Genomic DNA, 9,886 nt, shown 5'->3' on the forward strand with positions numbered 1-9,886 from the left:
CCCTTTGCCCCCCCCCCCCCCCGGTTGGGGCGGCCTTCCTTTTCTTGTCTCCCCCAACTGAAGGGGGAGCATCTTCTTCTTCCACCTCGTCTTCGAGGGAGGAGTGTGTCGCAGAGTTATCGGACGATGAGTCCGATAACGCCTGGCGTCGGGAACTCTTTCGGGTTCCCTTGGCCTTCTTGGTCTTCTCCGGCACCTTATAAGGGGCCGGAGTCAGCATCTCCGTAAGGAGAGCGTCCGCAGTGTCTTCGGGCAGAGGGGCCGGACAGTTAATCTGCCCCGACGTCTCCATCTAGTCCTATCAAAGGCATGGAGATCAGACCCCGCACATAATTAATCTAGGGGAAATAAAATATCCTACCGGATGTATAGAACTCACCGAATGCGCTTGGCGCTTCGCGCTTAGCCCGCGGTCCTCGGTGAGGGAGGGAGGGACCTCGGCGCCCTTGAACAACACCTTCCACACGTCCTTATGCGTCGTGTCAAAGAGCTCGCTTAGAGTCTGGTACTGGGCCGGGTCGAACTCCCACAAGTTGAAGTCCCGTTGTTGGCACGGGAGGATCCGGCGGATGAGCATGACCTGGACTATGTTGACAAGCTTGAGCTTCTTGCCTGCCATATTCCGGATACATTTATGGAGTCCGTCCAGCTCCTCTGATGGACCCCAGGACAGGCCCTTCTCTTTCCAGGAAGCGAGCCGCGTGGGGATTCGGGATCGAAACTTGGGGGCGGCCACCCATTTGGCGTCACGCGGCTCGGCGATGTAGAACCACGCTGATTGCCACCCCTTTATGGTCTCCACGAAGGAGCCCTCAAGCCATGTGACATTGGGCATCTTGCCCACCATGGCTCCGCCGCATTCTGCTTGTTGGCCTCCCACCACCTTCGGCTTGATGTTAAAGGTCTTCAGCCACAGGCCAAAGTGGGGCCGGAAGCGGAGGAAAGCCTCATAGACGACGATGAACGCCGAAATGTTGAGGATGAAGTTCGGGGCCAGATCATGAAAGTCCAGCCCGTAGTAGAACATGAGACCACAGACGAATGGATGAAGGGGAAACCCCAGTCCACGGAGGAAGTGGTGGAGGAAAACTACCCTCTCATGAGGTTGCGTGGTAGGGACGATCTGCCCCGCAGCAGGCAGCCGATGCGCGATTTTCGCGGCTAAGTATCCGGCGCCGCGCAGCTTTTTGATGTGCCCCATCCGTAACGGAGGAAGCCATCCATTTGCCCCCCGCTCCGGACATGTTTGGAGAAGATTGAGGGGAAGGATGTGGACTTGGGCGTTGGAGCTCGAGTGCGCAAGAACGGATGACCAAGGAGGAAGGAGGCGTGGGCAGAGAAAGGTTAAACCTTATCCCTTTATAAGGGCGGCCGAAACTATGTGCCCCCACTAGCCCGGTAAAACTTGCTTGTCCCCCAAGCGCCGTAATCGATGGCGCGGTTGGGTTACCCACGCCCGTATTGATGAGAATCCCGTAACAAGGGGGACACCATCTCTGCTTTGACAAGACGTGTCAAAAAACTGCCTCGCGTTACGTGCGGGGCTAGTTAAAGGAAACGGCTCGAATAATCATCGGGCCATGGCATAATGTCGTGTTGCCAAAACAAGTCAGCAAATTAGATTTGTGGAAATATTATTCTCTCTACGGTGGTATGTGGAACTTATTTTGCAGGGTCGGACACTATCCTTGTATTCAAATTCTTCCGTGGTGTATTCGGAGGAGGAACCCGCCTTGCAATGCCGAAGACAATACTGTGCGCCGGACTCATCGTCATTGAAGCCTGGTTCAAGGGCTATTGAGGGAGTCCTGGATTAGGGGGTCTCCGGACAGCCGGACTATATCCTTTGGCCGGACTGTTAGACTATGAAGATACAATATTGAAGACTTTGTCTCGTGTCCGGATGGGACTCTACTTGGCGTGGAAGGCAAGCTAGGCAATACGGGTATGCATATCTCCTCCTTTGTAACCGACCTTGTGTAACCCTAGCCCTTTCCGGTGTCTATATAAACCGTAGGGTTTTAGTCCGTAGGACAAGAACATACAATCATACCATAGGCTAGCTTCTAGGGTTTAGCCTCTCCGATCTCGTGGTAGAACAACTCATGTAATACTCATATCATCAAGAATAAATCAAGCAGGACGTAGGGTTTTACCTCCATAAAGAGGGCCCGAACCTGGGTAAAACATCATGTTCACTGCCTCCTGTTACCATCTGCCTTAGACGCACAGTTCGGGATCCCCTACCCGAGATCCGCCGGTTTTCACATCGACAGAGAACTACTCCCTCCTCATCACGGGGAGCACCGGGATGATGAAGATGGCCACCGGAGAGGGATTCCCCCTCTGGCAGGGTGCCGGAACGGGTCTACATTGGTTTTCGGTGGCTACGGAGGCTTCTGGCGGCGGAACTCCTGATCTATTCTGCTCCCTAAAGTTTTTAGGGTATATGGGTATATATGGGAGGAAGAAGTATGTCGGTGGACCTCCGGGCTGTCCACGAGGCAGGGGGCGCACCCAGGGGTTGGGCGCGCTCCCCACCCTCGTGGGCAGCCTGGGACCCTCCCGGTCCATCTCCGATACTCCGTGGGCTTCTTCTGGTCCAAAAATAAGTTCTGTGAAGTTTCAGGTCAATTGGACTCCGTTTCATTTTCCTTTTCTACGATACTCTAAAACAAGGAAAAAATAGAAACTGGCACTGGGCTCTGGGTTAATAGGTTAGTCCCAAAAATAATATAAAAGTGCATAATAAAGCCCATAAACATCCAAGGTTGATAATATAATAGCATGGAACAATCAAAAATTATAGATACGTTGGAGACATATCAATATCTCCGCTTCTCGGGAGCCAACCTAGTGAGGCAGCCCCTAGGGAGGTCTTAGTGTCATCCGCCCTACGAGGCTTGGCCCTTCGCGAGGGTCTTGAGTTTCTGCTGCTGAAGCTGGGCTATACCGGGCCGTTGATGGAGCCACGCTCGCGGGCCGCAGGCAGGCAAGTCTGGGTACCCCCGTTCCCAGGACGCCGACATTTTGTTCCATCATACTATGAGAGGCAATTGTACAAGTGGTTGCAGGGGCTCACTCAAGGTTCCCGTCCTGTTGAGGAGTACTATAAAGAGATGGAGGTGCTGCTAATTCGGACAAGAACCCATGAAAGTGATGAGGCGGATATGGCAAGATTTTCACATGGGTTGAATGATGAAATATCATATTTTGTGGAGATGTTTCCTTATGATACATTATGAGATGTGGTACATCAAGCTATAAGAGTTGAGAAGAAGAACATGCATAATGGTCGTACTCGTGCTTTCCAAGGCCGCACCACCACACGATCATGGCAGCGAACACAACAACCATATGGTTCTTAGTTTGAGGGTGCACCACCTAGACACCCACATGCCTCGACGGCTTCCTCACCTGCTATTCGCAATCAAGATAAGAGGTCACCAACTACAACAGGAGTATCCTCTGCTCCACCTCTAGAAAAGAGTTCTACATGCAAAAGTGACATTCAATGCCACAAGTGCAAAGGAAGAGGTCATATTTCTTTGGAATGTCCAAGCAAAAGAATTATGATCATCAATGAACGAGGTGAATGGGAGTACGAAAGTGACCCTGAAGGTGGCAATGAGGAAGTGGAAAAGGAGCAAGGTTGGGAAGTAGGAGGAACTATTTTATCTCATGAGGAACTTGATGGAGAAGCTTTGGTTGTATGTCGTTCACTTAACGCCTAGGTTGTGGAGGAGGACAAGGGGCAGCAGCATAATCTTTTACACACCCATTGCCTTATCAACTCAAAGATATGTCGAGTGATTGTTGATAGTGGCAGCTGCAACAATATTGCAAGCACAGAGATGGTCGAGAAGCTTCAATTGCAAACAAAACGTCACCCACACCCATACCGCATGCAATGGTTGAATGATTATGGCGCAATTAAGGTGATTAGCAGCGTGCAAATACCAATTTCAGTTGGGACATATCAAGATGATGTTGAGTGTGATGTGGTGGCGATGCACGCTTGTAACTTGCTTCTTGGACGACCGTGGTTGCATGACCATGATGTGCAAATCAGCGGGCGTGCGAATCGCTTATGTTTTGTCTATAAAGGAGAAAGTTCACTTGGCTTCCCATGACACCCGAGGAAGTCTATCTTGATGAGATGAAAAGAAAAGGAAAGAAAAAGGGAGAGAGTGATCATACATAATGAGTGAGCCACGAACTTAGTGAGGGAGTGTATCTACAGCCAAATATGACCAAGCCCCGAGAAAAACAGGGATTAGTTATGATGGCTAGGAAAAGGGATATGCAGGAAAAACAGGAACTAATACTCCATTCTTCATACTCATGTATAGGGAAACTTTATTGGCTGCTAACGATTTACCCTCAACTCTTCCTAGTGTTGTTTTTGATCTTTTTCAGGAGTATGAGGATGTGTTTCCCGAGGAGGTACCACCTGGTTTGCCACCAAAGCGGGGCATTGAGCACCAAATCGACTAGGTTCCGGGCGCCCCACTACCAAACCGACCACCGTACCAAGCAAACCCAGAGGAGACGAAGGAAATTCAGAGGCAAGTAGAAGATCTTCTTAACAGAGGGTATGTAAGGGATAGTCTTTCTCCTTGTGCTGTTCCCATACTTTTAGTTCCAAAGAAAGATGGTACCATGTGCATGTGCACTTATTGTAGATCCATTAACAACATAACTGTGAGATATCGGCACCCTATTCCTAGGCTCGATCACATGCATGATGAACTTTGTGGCTCCACCATATTTTCCAAAATTGATTTGCAAAGTGGTTACCACCAAATAAGAATGAAAGAGGGTGACGAATGGAAACTGCATTCAAGACAAAATTTGGCTTGTATGAATGGTTGGTTATGCCTTTTGGATTAACGAATGCACCTAGTACTTTCATGAGATTGATGAATCATGTGCTTAGATTCTTCATTGGCAAGTTTGTAGTAGTTTACTTTGATGACGTATTGATTTATAGCAAAACTTTGGAGGATCATGTTGGACATATAAAATGTGTGCTTAGTGTCCTACGGGAGGAAATGTTGTATGCTAACGTGGAAAAGTGCACATTTTGCACAAATAAGGTTGTGTTTCTTGGATTTGTTGTTTCAGCAAACGGTGTGGAGGTCGATGAAGAGAAGATCAAGGCTATTCGTGAGTGGATGCCTCCACAAAATGTGAGCCAAGTACGTAGCTTCCTCAGACTTGCAGGTTTCTACCATCGGTTCGTGAAGGATTTCAGCACCATTGCTGCACCCATGAATGAGTTAATGAAGAAAGACACTCCATTCCAATGAGGTGATGCCCAAGACAAGTCCTTCGAAGAACTGAAGATGAGATTGACATCAGCCCCATTGCTTTCACTTCCTGATTTTGGTAAGATATTTGAGATTGAATGTGATGCAAGTGGTGTTAGCATTGGTGGAGTTCTAATGCAAGAAGGTAAACCCATTGCCTACTTTAGTGAGAAGCTTCATGGTCCAACCCTTAATTATTCCGTCTATGACAAAGAATTGTATGCACTTGTTCGATCTCTGGAAATATGTCAGCATTACTTGTGGCCAAAAGAGTTTGTAATACATTCTGGCCATGAATCTTTAAAACATCTAAAGGTCCAACTCAAACTAAACCATAGACATGAAAAATGGAGTGAGTTCATAGAGTCTTTTCCTTATATTGTCAAGTACAAGAAAGGGGAGGATAACATTATTGTCGACGCATTGTCTAGGCATCACATTTTACTTTCCCAACTTGATGTTAAAATCCTTGGTTTAGAAAGCATCAAAGAATTGTATGCTAATGAATCATACTTTCCTGAACCATTTTCAAAGTGTAACAAGGAAAAAGGATGGGAGAAGTTTCAGTTGCATGATGGATTTCTATTTCGAGCTAACAGATTGTGCATCCCGCATTGTTCTATTCGTTTGTTGCTCTTGCAGGAGGCTCACGCTGGTGGTCTCATGGGACATTTTGGAGCCAAGAAAACTGAAAGTGTACTCGTTGATCACTTCTTTTGGCCGCGAATGAGAAGTGACGTGGAATGCTACGTGATGAGATGCGAGATTTGTCACAAAGCTAAGTCCCACTCGAATCCTCATGATTTATATACTCCTCTATTTATTCCGGATACTCCGTGGGAAGATATTTTTATGGATTTTGTTCTTGGTTTACCACGAACTACGAGGGGGAGTGACTCGGTGTTTGTGGTAGTTGATCATTTTAGCAAAATGGCACATTTTATTCCATGTCATAAGAGCGATGATGCTTCACACATTGCTGATCTATTTTCCAGGGAAGTTGTGCGGCTACAAGGAGTACCACGTACGATTGTGTCAAACCGTGGCACAAATTTTTTGAGCTACTTTTGGAATACTATGTGGGGAAAACTTGGCACCAAGCTCCTATTTTCCATGACATGCCACCCACAAACTGATGGACAGACTGACGTTGTCAAGCGAACATTGTCCATGATGCTACGAGAAGTCCTCAATAAGAATTTGAAGATGTGGGAAGAGTGCCTACCTCATGTGGAGTTCGCGTATAACATGGCCATACATTCGACCACTAAATTTTGCCTATTTGAACTTTTCTATGGATTCAAACCTATTGCTCCCATCAATCTTTTGCCTTTGCTAATGCAGGAATGAACCAGCCTTGATGCAAGTAAGCGTGCTTGTGGGAGTCCTGGATTTGGGGGTGTCCGGACAGCCGGACAATATCCTTTGGCCGGACTGCTGGACTATGAAGATACAAGATTGAAGACTCCGTCCCGTGTCCGGAAGGGACTTTCCTTGGCGTGGAAGGCAAGCTTGGCGATACGGATATGAAGATCTCCTACCATTGTAACCGACTTTGGGTAACCCTAACCCTATCCGGTGTCTATATAAACCGGAGGGTTTTAGTCCATAGGACAACGTACACATCAACAATGATACCATAGGCTAGCTTCTAGGGTTTAGCCTCCTCGATCTCGTGGTAGATCTACTCTTGTACTACCCATATCATCAATATTAATCAAGCAGGACGTAGGGGTTTTACCTCCATCGAGAGGGCCCGAACCTGGGTAAAACTTCGTGTCCCTTGCCTCCTGTTACCATCCGGCCTAGACGCATAGTTCGTGACCCCCTACCCGAGATCCGCGGGTTTTGACACCGACATTGGTGCTTCCATTGAGAGTTCCTCTGTGTCGTCGCCATCAGGAAGGATGCCTCGCCCCATCTTTAAAGATGGCACCGTTGCTAAGGGAGCTTTGGCTGTCGGCCAAACCCTCCGGCTAGGTGGTTTTCTTATGACCGCCTGTTCAGCTTCTGCGTCGACGATGACCTCTCGAGCCATCGAAAACAATCTTCATGTCAGCTCGGAACTCGCCGAGCAGTTAGATCCAATGGAGCTCTCCTCCATAAACGAGCTCTTGGATCGCTTTGCCGCCCTGGGAGTCGCCACGGATTACGACCAGATTGGGTCTAAACCCAATCTGAGAGAGATTAACTCTCCCCAAGTCACCCATCACGTTGCCATGGTGGAGGGACAGTGCGGCGACCCTTCATCTATGTTAAAGACTCGCTACGTCCGGATTCACGATCCCTCCAAGCCGGATACCCGCGGAGGGGAGGATACCACTCAAGACCTGAACTGAGAGTCAGGCGACGGGCTAGATTCGTTGGACAACATCTAGGAATCCAAATTTTCAAGTTCGGAAATTCCTCGGCCTCTGAGCCTCAGAGGGGGTGACGGCTCAGATTTAATTCCACCCACCCACCTCAATATAAGCGATCTATCCAAAGTCAGGCAAGAGCCCGATGAAACAGTACATCATTACTGTGCCAGATTCCTCCTGGTTAAGAACAGGCTAAGGGACTGCCGCCAGGAAGATGCAATCTCAATCTTCTGCAATAATTGCACGGACAAGGGAATACTCAACGCCATATGTCGCCGTGATATTACACGCTTTGCTGACTTGGCGTCCATTGTACGAAAGTACTGTCCGATGGAAAGCGCCTGGAAAACCGAAATAAAATTTTGGGACAATCCGGCCCTGAATACAAACCCAGTCCGAAATAAAAGGGTGCATCATCACCAGACACCCGGGTCAAGCACTAAAAAGAAAAAACCCTCTACAAAGCATGGAACCGTACTGGAAGGATGGCTTAATGGACCCTGTAAAATTCACAGTACAGAGGATGCCACACCAACTCACAGCCTTAGAGCATGTTGGATACTCCGGCAGGTGGCCAAAATTGACGAAAATCTCCTAATTCCGGAGGCCACAGAAAGCCACCCCAGAGACACCAATACGGTATTAATAGTCTTCGAGACTTTCGCATCAAATAATATGCGAAAAAGGACACTCCGCAGCCTTGCCGAAGTCTACCAAGTAGCAACAATAAACCCATGGAGTGACACGGCTATTACCTTTAACGCTAGCGATGAACCTAAATTCCGAACAGCCCGAGCACCAGCCGCATTGGTCCTCAGTCCAATAGTGGACAGCTTTCGTCTTACCAAGGTACTCATGGACAGTGGCAGCGGATTGAACCTCATTTATGAGGAAACCCTTCAAAAAATGGAAATAGACTGGAACCGCATTGAGCGAAGCAGCACAACCTTCAGAGGAATAATCCCCAGTCGGGAAGCGCGCTGTATAGGAAAAATCACACTAGATGTGGTGTTCGGCACGCCGGACAATTACAGGTCCGAAGAGATCACGTTCCATGTGGCTCCGTTCAGCAGCGGTTATCACGCTCTGCTAGGGCGGGAAGCGTTTACAATCTTCCAAGCAATACCCCATTATGGGTACATGAAGCTCAAGATGCCCGGGCCTAACGGGATCATCACTCTCGCTAGTGATCCGGACATAGCACTCCGCGCCGAAAACAAGACAGCCACACTGGCCCTCGAGGCACTATCCGAAGCCCTAGCGGCTGAGGAACTGACTGCGCTGCGCTCTACGGTAAATAGGGATGATGTGGTACTCGACAAAAGATCCAAGTCCACCTCCTTTAAACCGGCGGACAAAATAGTCAAATTCCAAGTCCATCCAACGGACCCCAATAAAACAGCTTCCATCGGGGCACAGTTAAACCCTGATGTAGACGCCGCACTGCGAGAGTTCCTACGAGAGAACTGGGACATTTTCGCCTGGCACCCTTCAGACATGCCAGGAATCCCACGCAGGCTGGCCGAGCATAGCTTAAATATCCAAACAGGATTCAAACCTGTCAAACAGGCTCTTCAGCGTTTTTCCGAACCTAAGAGATAGGCCATGGGAGAGGAGCTAGCATAGCTATTGGAGGCCCGATTCATCAGAGATATAAAACATCCAGACTGGCTAGCAAACCTGGTGATGGTACCAAAGAAGGACAAATCCTGGCGCCCGTTTGTTGATTTTAAAGACCTTAACAAGGCTTGCCCAAAGGATCCCTTCCCCCTCCCCCGCATCGATCAAATTATCGATGCTACCGCAGGACACGATTCGTTGTGTTTCCTCGACGCATATTCCGGCTACCATCAAATCAAGATGGCAGAACTAGACCAAGCCGCAACGGCATTTATCACACCATACGGCCCATTCTGCTTCAACACGATGCCCTTCGGGCTCAAAAACGCCAGTGCAACATATCAGCGCATGATTCAGATATGTCTGGCAAGCCAAATCGGCAAAACAGTGGAGGCATATGTAGATGATGTGGTCGTCAAAACAAGGCATGTCGAATCTCTAGTAGCCGACTTGAGGCTCACATTTGATAACCTCCGCACATACGACATCAAGCTAAACCCGGAAAAATGCGTCTTTGGCATTCTAGCCGGAAAGCTCTTGGGCTTCATTGTATCCGGTAGAGGAATTGAAGCAAATCCAGCCAAGATCCGAGCT

This window comes from Triticum urartu, chromosome 3A, assembly GCF_056163025.1.
Source record: "Triticum urartu cultivar PI428250 chromosome 3A, HENAU_Tu73, whole genome shotgun sequence".
Classification (NCBI taxonomy): Eukaryota; Viridiplantae; Streptophyta; class Magnoliopsida; order Poales; family Poaceae; genus Triticum; species Triticum urartu.